Below are 8,722 nucleotides of genomic sequence, written 5' to 3' on the forward strand. Positions count from 1 at the left end.
TTACATAATATTTTTATGTAGTATATATGTATCCATACTTCTATTACATGGAACAAAATTAGACAATTTTTTGTGTATTAAAAGGAACTTTTAACAGTTTGGTAACTTTTGATCTAGAAGGTAATACTGATACTCACTTTGGGACACCAGGCTCTCTCCTGTGCCTAACGCTCTACCACCCTGGGCACATTGGTGATGCCTCTGCCCTCTGTGTTCACCAGACCTTCCTCTGCTCTTCCCACACATCGGCACTCTCCCCAGTCACCTTGGTTAGAAGACGGAGTGCTTACCTCACATCCCAGTGGTGTGGTGGCTGTTCACAACACAATCAGCTGTTGGGTCCCTGCCCAGACTTGAGCATTTTCTTTTGCTTGTGGCTGAGCCTTGAGCGTTAATTGCAGATCACAGGCAGTGGTTGGTGTTGCTAGGCAGGGAAGGAAGGAAGCACGCAGAGTGCAATGCTTGCTGTGTGTCTGACTTTATGAATTCACCTCACACAGTGACAGTCATCTCAGAAATGTGCACTTGGAAAGGGGCTGCATGAGTGGCACTTCAGAGGTTGGGAATCACCTTGTAGGATTGTGTACTATGTGTGTGTGTGCGCGCGCATGCACGTGCATGCATGCATATGTGTGCTAGTCCTGGAGCTTGAACTCAGGGCCTGGTGCTAACCTGAGCTTTTGTGCTCAAAGCTAGTGCTCTACCACATGTACTACAGCTCTGCTTTCAGCTTTTTGGTCATTAGAGATACAAGCAAGTCTCACAGACTTTCCTGCTAAAGCTGGCTTTGAACCACGATCCTTAGAGCTCAGCGTCCTGAGTAGTGAGGATTACAGGTGTGAGTCCCTAGCACCTATCTATTCTGATTGTCCTTACAGCCAGCCTTTTCCAAGGAGCTAGAGGTTGAAATGAGCTTCAGGCATTCCTTGCCTGAGAGGGTCCCTGTCAGGAAAGCAAGCCATGAAAGGGCCCAGTACTGCCAGAGACCTGCAGTCAGCTTCCTGTGCGTGTTGCCTTGACTGAGTGCCAGGTCCTGAAGCCCTCACTGCTGCTGTTGCGGTGCTGTGGGACTCCTGCCTCTGTCCTCTCAGATGAAGGGCTCTTGGAGCTCTGAGTACTTTGTCCATATAATAAGCCACCGATTTAGTGTTTTAATCAATAAGAAAGAAACTGAAATCCTTGTTACTTTATCTTTTCTCTGTGTTTAGGAAGAAGAAGCAGGAAGTATAAATGATTGTTGGGACAACCAGGAGCCGCCTGCACTCTCTACGTGCAGCAATGCCAGTATCTTCCGAAGGATAAATGCCATACTGGACAATTCGCTGGATTTCAGTCAAGTCTGCACGACACCTGTAAACCGAAGAATTCATGATCATTTGCCAGGTGACTTAGACTTGAAATTTTGGATGCATGAGACCTGTGTACAGAATCGCTTTCTGCGGTTTGGATCTCTGCAGATTTAGATGGTCAGAACGCTCATGCACAGCCCTTCACCAGGATTTGGTGGGAATCCCATTGAATCTCTGAAACATTTGTGGGTCGTTGATATACTGACTGGTCTTCACTTATCAAGTCATCATTAATTTTTCTCCATGTTTCATTGATATCTTGCACATTCTTTGCTAAGTTTATTTCAAGGATTTTACATTTTTCTGTTTTTGGTCGGTCGTGGAGCTTGAACTCTGGGCCTGGGCGCTGTCCCTCAGCTCTTCAGCTCAAGGCGAACACTCTACCACTTGAGCTACAGTGCCACTTCCGGTTTTCTGGTGATTTATTGGAGATAGGAGTTTCACGGTCTCTCCTGCCTGGGCTGGCTTTGAACCGCGATCCTCAGATCTCAGCCTCCTGAGTAGCTAGGATTACAGGCGTGACCCACCAGCACCCGGCTACATTTGTTTTTTGATGCCAATACAGGGTTTGAACGCTTGCTCTGCTTGAAGCCTTGCCTTGAGCTCTTGCTCTGCTTTTTTGCCTACTGCACACTTGAGCTACACCTTCATTTCCAGCTTTTTGCTAGCTAACTGAAGTAAGAGTCTCTTGGTTTTATCCATCTGGGCTGGTTCTGAACCTCTATCCTCAGCTCTCAGCCTCCTGGTAGCTAGAATTATAGACAGGTATGACCAGTGCCCAGCAATTTGTCTCTAGTTTTTGATGGATTTTTCTTTTTTATGGTCAATCACAGGGCTTGAACTCAGAGCCTAGACATTGTCCCTGAGATTTTTCACTCAAGTCTAGCACTCTACTTCTTTGAGCCACAGTACCACTTCTGGTTTTCTGGTTTTAATTGGAGTTGAGTCTCATGGATTTTCTTGCCTTGGGTGACTTTTGAACCATGATCCTCAGATCTCAGCCTCCTGAGTAGCTAGGATAACAGGCATGAGCCACCAGTGCCCAGCTTGATGGATGTTTTGAAATACCAGTGGTGGGCTGGAGGTGTAGTTCAAATAGTAGAGTGCCTACTGAGTAAGCATGAGGTTCTAAGTTCTCACCCCAGTACCTCCAAAAAGTGGTTTAATGCTATGGTGGGTGATATTTTAGCTGCCATTTTCTGTTTGATGTTGCCTGACAGTCCTCTGGTGTGGGGTTCAATCGTTTGGGTCTCTGTTACATGCAAATTAACTTTGATGTGCTGTCTTCTAAGTATTCTGAAGTTGGAGGATGTGAGTAGCTTCTCTAGTTTTGTTACTCTGTATGGGTTTTGGAAAGTGTTTCTTGTAGGACCAGAAAGCCTCTTCTTGCTAACCTTGTTTGAAAAAACATACATGTGTGCGTCCGTGTGCATGTGCCTGTGATATATGTGTATTTAGTGACAGCGGGGGCTGAAGGCGGGGCCTCATGTTTGTTAGGCTGGTGCAGTACCGCTGAGCCACACCTCCAGCCCTGTTTTTCACTGGTTAATTTAAGATAGGATCTCAGTTCTTACTCAGATGTATGCCTGTGTTGCAGTCCAGTCCTTGCTGGACCTACAGGCACATACTACTACGTCCATCCAGCTTTGCTTATGTGAAGATGGAGTCTCATGGACTTTTCTGCACAGATGGCTTCATACCATGATCCTCAGATCTCGGCCTCTTAATTGGCTAGGATTTCAGGAGCCACCAGCATGCAATCCTGTATGTGGATTTTTGTGTGGGTATGTGAGGGTCCTGGGGTTTGATCTCAGAGCCTGGTTGTTGTCCCTGAGCTTTTATGCTCAAGGCTAGCTTTCTATCACTTGAACCACAGCTTCACTTCGGGCTGTTTTGGTCATTAAATTGGAGATAAGTCTCATGGACTTCCCTACCCAGGCTGGGCTTTGAACTGTGACCTTCAAATCTCAGCCTCCTGAGTAGCTAGGATTAATTAGATGTGAGCCACTGGTGCCTGACTGTATGAGTTTTTGGAGATAAACTTTTTATTGGTGTATTTTTCAGTCTTAGAAAAGTTACAAAGATAATTCAGGTGTCCTAATGCACACTAATAATCCCAGCATTTGGGAGGCTGAGACAGAAGGATTGTAAAATTGAGGAAATCTTTGGTTGCATAGAGATATCCTGTGTCAGAAAACAAAAGCAGAAAGTGACAAACCTGGTAAGGAAAAATTCTGTATATCTTGCACCAAGTTCTCTTATTGCTTACATCTTACATTAATTGGTACCCGTGGCTTCTTCAGTCCTAATAAACCCATATTCATTACTGTAGTCCATTCATCTGTTTTTTTGAGTTTCCTTAGTTTTTACCTAATCTCTTTTTTCTGCACAGGATGAGAGCCAGGACATCTATCCTGTGTCCTGTGTGCCTGGGCACTTCTAAACTGTGTCAGCATCTTTGATGTTTCCTAGTTTCGATTTTTTGACAGTTTTGAGTAGTGTTGGTTTCACTTGGAAAAAATGGCAGCAACTATGTGCATCTATGTACAAACTTGTGTGCAAACATTTGTAGGTAAGAACTCCAAACTGGAAACAACTCAAATGTCTATCAACAGGTGACTGGATAAACAAATTTGTTTGTCAGTACTAAGGAGTATGCTTGATAATGAACTTGATGCGCGATACGAAATGGATGAATTTCAAGATCATTATGCCCAGTGAAAGATACCAGACAAAAACATACACTCTATAATTCCACTTGCAGAGTTATAGAAAATGTCAGCAAATCTTTGTGGCAGAAAGCCTAGGGATGGGTAACAGGATAAAAGTGTGTCCCAAGGTGCCTGAAAAAACCTCAAGGACAATGAGTATGTTCCTTAATCAGTTTTTGATTGTGATCATTTCATAGTGTGTTCATAGGTTCAAATGTAACAAATTTCACATTTAAATACGTTTATGTCAGTTTTGCCTTGATAAATACACTGTTAAAGTTGAAAGTAATTACTGAATGATAAGATTTAAATGCATTTATTGCTTTGTGTCAGGGGTGTGTGTGTATGCATGTGTGCTAGAAATAAGTTTAGAATGCAAGGCCTCATAGTCTCTACTTTCTTGCTTACAGCTGATGCTCTACCACTTGATCCATGTCTGCAGTCTGGCATTTTTCTCGTTGACTGGGATATGAAATCTTGAGGACTGTTGTGCTTGGGCTGGCTTTGAACCACAGTCCTCCAGGTCAGGCATGAAATGCTGGCACCTGGCTTAGGTAGTACTGGGGTTTGAACTCAGGGCCTCTTTCTTGCTCCTCTGTACTCTTACCACTTGAGCTTTTTTGATGTTTAATTGGAGATAAGAGTCTCATGAACTTTTTCTGCCCTGGCTGGCTTCAAACCTTAATCATTAGCCTCCTGAGTTAGCTAGGATTATAGGCGGGAGCCACCAGTGCCTGGCAAGTTTTAAATGTTTTTGTTAGATTCTTGATCTTTAGTACTGGGGCTGGTGTGTGGTGTAGACGCTATAATTGCTTAGTGATTACTTCCTGGAAAGCTGGGATAGCTAAGCTGAAAGAGGCTCTGCGTTCACTACTGCTGATGGTATCTGGAGGCTTAGTTGCAGTTTCTTCTATGTGTGTGTGTGTGCATGCATGCACTTGATATACAATCATGGTTTAGTCAGGCTTCAGTAGTTTTTACTGGTTTCTTAAATTATCTTTGTTTTTGTTTCATTCTTTTTTTTTGGGTGAGGGTTCCGGTCGTGGGGCCTGAACTCTGGGCCTGGGCACTGTCCCTCAGCTCTTCAGCTCAAGGCTAGCGCTCTACCACTTGAGCCACAGCGCCACTTCTAGCTTTTTTTCTTTTTGCTTATGTGGTGCTGAGAAATCGAACCCAGGGCCTCATGCATGCAAAGCAAGCGCTCTACCACTGAGCCATCCTCCCAGCCCCTCACTGAAATATTTAAAATTAAGTTTTATTCCAGACGGAATGTATGCGGTTACTAGCAGCTTATTGATGAAACTCACCCATGTTTGCATACCAATGTGGTTCATACTGTCATGAAATAGTTTATTTTCTTGGTTCTTGTGTTTGACATTTGGGTTGTTGCTACTTTTTTGGCTTTTGGACAGTGGTGCTATGAACATTTTAGGGCACAAATCATGTCAAGAGAACACACCCTGGAGTAGAATATTTAGGAATAACATCCTCAAAATTAGCACCAAACTTTCCCCAAGAGCCTGAGGCAGCTCACCTTCGTTCCTATCAGAATAGGGAACGTCATGCTAGCCGCCCCACGCGTGCCGACTCTCACTCTTCTCAGGTAGCACCTTTGTGCATGAAGTGCCCATGGCTCTAACTGGTGTTGTCCGGATGGACAACTAGGTCGAGCATTTCCAGGTCTTTATTGGCCGTTTCCAGTCTTCCTCTGCAGTGTGCTGGTCCTGCAGGTGTAGAGGAATCCTTCATTCTGAAATGGAGCCTTCGGAGATACGGTCATTGCTGGAATCTTCACAGTCTTGCCATGTGCTCTTTTGCTCTTCATTCATTCATCTTCATAGTTAACATTTCCTTTTTTTTTTTTTTTTGGCCATGGGGCTTGAACTCTGGGCCTGGCTTTCTGGTGGTTTATTGGAGATAAGAGTTTCACAGACTTTCCTGCCCTGGCTGGCTTTGAACTGCGATCCTCAGATCTCATCCTCCTGAGTAGCTAGGATTACGGGCATGAGCCACCGGCGCCCAGCAACATTTCAATTTTAAACTTCAGCAATACTGCCTTTTTCCAGTATGTAAAGATTTTCTTGTGTTCTCTTTGAAAGACTGATTTTTCTTCATGAATACTGGCCATGGTGTTTAAATTTTCTCAATTCCTAATTGTTGGCTAGTGTATAGAAAGAAAAGCTTTTCACATATTTCCAATATATTCAGAGACCCACCTTTCTTACATATGCATACAGATACTTTAAATTCATATGTAGATTCTGAGTTTTTCCATATGCAGTTATCTTACCTGAAAACCGTGGTGATTGAGTTCTTTCTTCCAAACCTCCTTTCCCTTTTCCCAGAGCCTCCTACTCGCTAGGCAGAGGTCTGCTGTGCACACTGAGCCACACCTCGGCCCTTTCTGTGTTGGTTCTCGTTGAGGATAGGTCTCCCTTTGTGCCCAGGTCAGCCTGGACTGGGAGCCCATTTGTGCCTCACCACATCTCTGGCTGACAGGCATGGGCTGCCAGCCAGCTATGGGCTGCAGTAGAGGCTCGTGAATTTTTTGCCTTGAACCAAAATCCTAAGGATTTCTGCTTCCTAAGTAGCTAGAAATACAAGTTTGAGCCAGTGTACCCAGCCCAGTCCTTGCTTTTCCTTTTAGCTCACACCAGTGGACAGGGCTTGGCGGGGGCAGCCCACCTTCCTGTCCTGTCTGCGTCTGGCTGAGAGCTGTGGGAGTGGAACACTTAGCATCTGAGTGCTGAGGAGAGAGTCTCACGGTGCAGCCCCGGGCTGCATGGTGAGTGCTGGCCTCGGTGGGGACCGGATGTGTCCTTTGTGGCGCCTCCACAGTTAGCAGTGGTCTCATCGTCATCAAGATGAGCCATCATCACCATCAAATAGCATAACTGTAATTCTCATCTTAATTCCCATTTCCTTTATAAGTGGAGTCATTTAAAAAGCCCATTCGTCTTTTAAAGTTTCCCATGTTGAATTTCAGCCAACTTAAAAAAAAAATTAAAGTGGAAACATGTCCGGTACTCAGAAAAATGAAACAGCCTTAAAGACACTTGTGATTGCTTCTTTTGTTTGGAAAGTTAAAAGAAGATATGTAGCTTTCTAATTTATTCCTATCTAGGTTTTAGAGAATTAAGTCCCACTGCAGTGCTTTAAAATGGGCCTACACTGGGCAACCACCCTTAACTGAGAACTTAGAAGAGCTTTTTGAAATGAAATGTTCATGCTGGCTAGGAGTAGTAATCACCTAGGGCTCACACTCGTGAGCAATGGGCCTGCGCACGATGGCGTGTGCACCTGGGCAAGTCAGACTGAGAAAAGCGGCGCTCTTCGATCCCCTCCTACGGAGTGCAGAAACCCAAACCAGCCCACGACGAGGGAACTTGGTTTGCAGATCAGCTGAGCCTTTTTAACCACAGTCTGCACAAGGTGTAATGACAGTGACATTTTTATCTGATAAGAGAAAAATCAAATGTGTTTAATAAAACCATTGTTTTAGGAAATGTGTGTGTGCACGCAGGCCTGAGTGTAGCTTATCTCCAGTTAAGACTTGTAAGTCCACAAGGCAAGAGCTGCAGCTGTTCTTGATGCCAACCACTTCCTCGATTCCTATTCATCAGTTAGGTTCTTCCTAACATGTTGTGTTGGCAGAACTTAAAAGTTGGGAAAGATATTCACAGATAGATGAAACATGGTGCAGACAGAACATCTCTGCTGTCAATTCAGAGGCTAGCAGGACTTAGGATGAAGCATATATGTAAGGTTGTGAAGTGATCTTTTACCCATTTGTATATTGCCTTGATTCCTTTAAAAAATGAAATTTTACCATAAAATGAAAAACTCATATAAAGAGCCTCAGGAAAAAGAAAATCATGGGTTTGGACAGAATTTGAGTGTTCTGTGTTACCTCTTTTTGAACCTAGTAATTGTAAAATGGGCATGTCTTCCTTCTCTGGGAATTCTTTTTTTTTTTGGGTCCGTAGTGGGGCCTGAACTCTGGGCCTGGGCGCTGTCCCTCAGCTCTTCAGCTCAAGGCTAGCACTCTACCACTTGAGCCACAGCACCACCTCCGGCTTTTTTCTTTTTTGCTTTTGTGGTGCTAAGGAATCAAATCCAGGGCCTCAGGCATGCAAGGCAAGCACTCTACCACTGAGCCATCTTCCCAGCCCCTCTCTGGGAATTCTTGAACTCTGGGCCTGAATGCTGTCCCTCAGCTCTTCAGCTCAAGGCTAGCACTCTACTACTTCAGCCATAGTGCCACTTCTGGTTTTCTGAGTGGTTTATTGGAGATGAATCTCACGGACTTTTCCTGCCTGGGCTGGCTTTGAACCACGGTCCTCCGATCTCAGCCTCCTGAGAAGCTTGGATTACAGGCGTGAGCCACCGGCTCCCTGGTCTCTGGGAATTCTTTTGGAGATTGTGATAATGGTTATATGTTGCCCAGCTCCTTGTAGACCTAGAAACTAAGTTTTCTTTTTCCTCACTTGAAAAAGGTAGGAGTGGGCTGGGAAGGTGGCTCAGTGGTAGAGCACTTGCCTTGCATGCTTGAGGCCCTGGGTTCGATTTCTCAGCACCACATAAGCAAAAAAAAGAAAAAAAGCCGGAAGTGGCGCTGTGGCTCAAGTGGTAGAGCGCTAGCCTTGAGCTGAAGAGCTGAGG

The 8,722-nt window shown here is 44.6% G+C and overlaps 1 protein-coding gene across 3 annotated transcripts in view; it reads left to right on the forward strand.

The window, feature by feature from the left end:
- The first annotated feature begins 1,209 nt into the window (after positions 1-1,209).
- Cpeb1 (cytoplasmic polyadenylation element binding protein 1) overlaps positions 1,210-8,722 on the forward strand; it is a 40,886-nt gene continuing 33,373 nt past the window's right edge. For 2 of the 3 annotated variants that reach the window (XM_013011803.1, XM_013011805.1), the window contains exon 1: positions 1,215-1,383. The gene's annotated coding sequence lies outside the window, so the exon portion shown is untranslated. Of the gene's footprint in view, positions 1,384-8,722 lie in introns of all 3 variants that reach the window. The other variant, XM_013011804.1, reaches the window with a different exon arrangement.

Source organism: Dipodomys ordii, unplaced genomic scaffold (assembly GCF_000151885.1).
Source record: "Dipodomys ordii isolate 6190 unplaced genomic scaffold, Dord_2.0 Scaffold15, whole genome shotgun sequence".
NCBI classification, from domain to species: Eukaryota; Metazoa; Chordata; class Mammalia; order Rodentia; family Heteromyidae; genus Dipodomys; species Dipodomys ordii.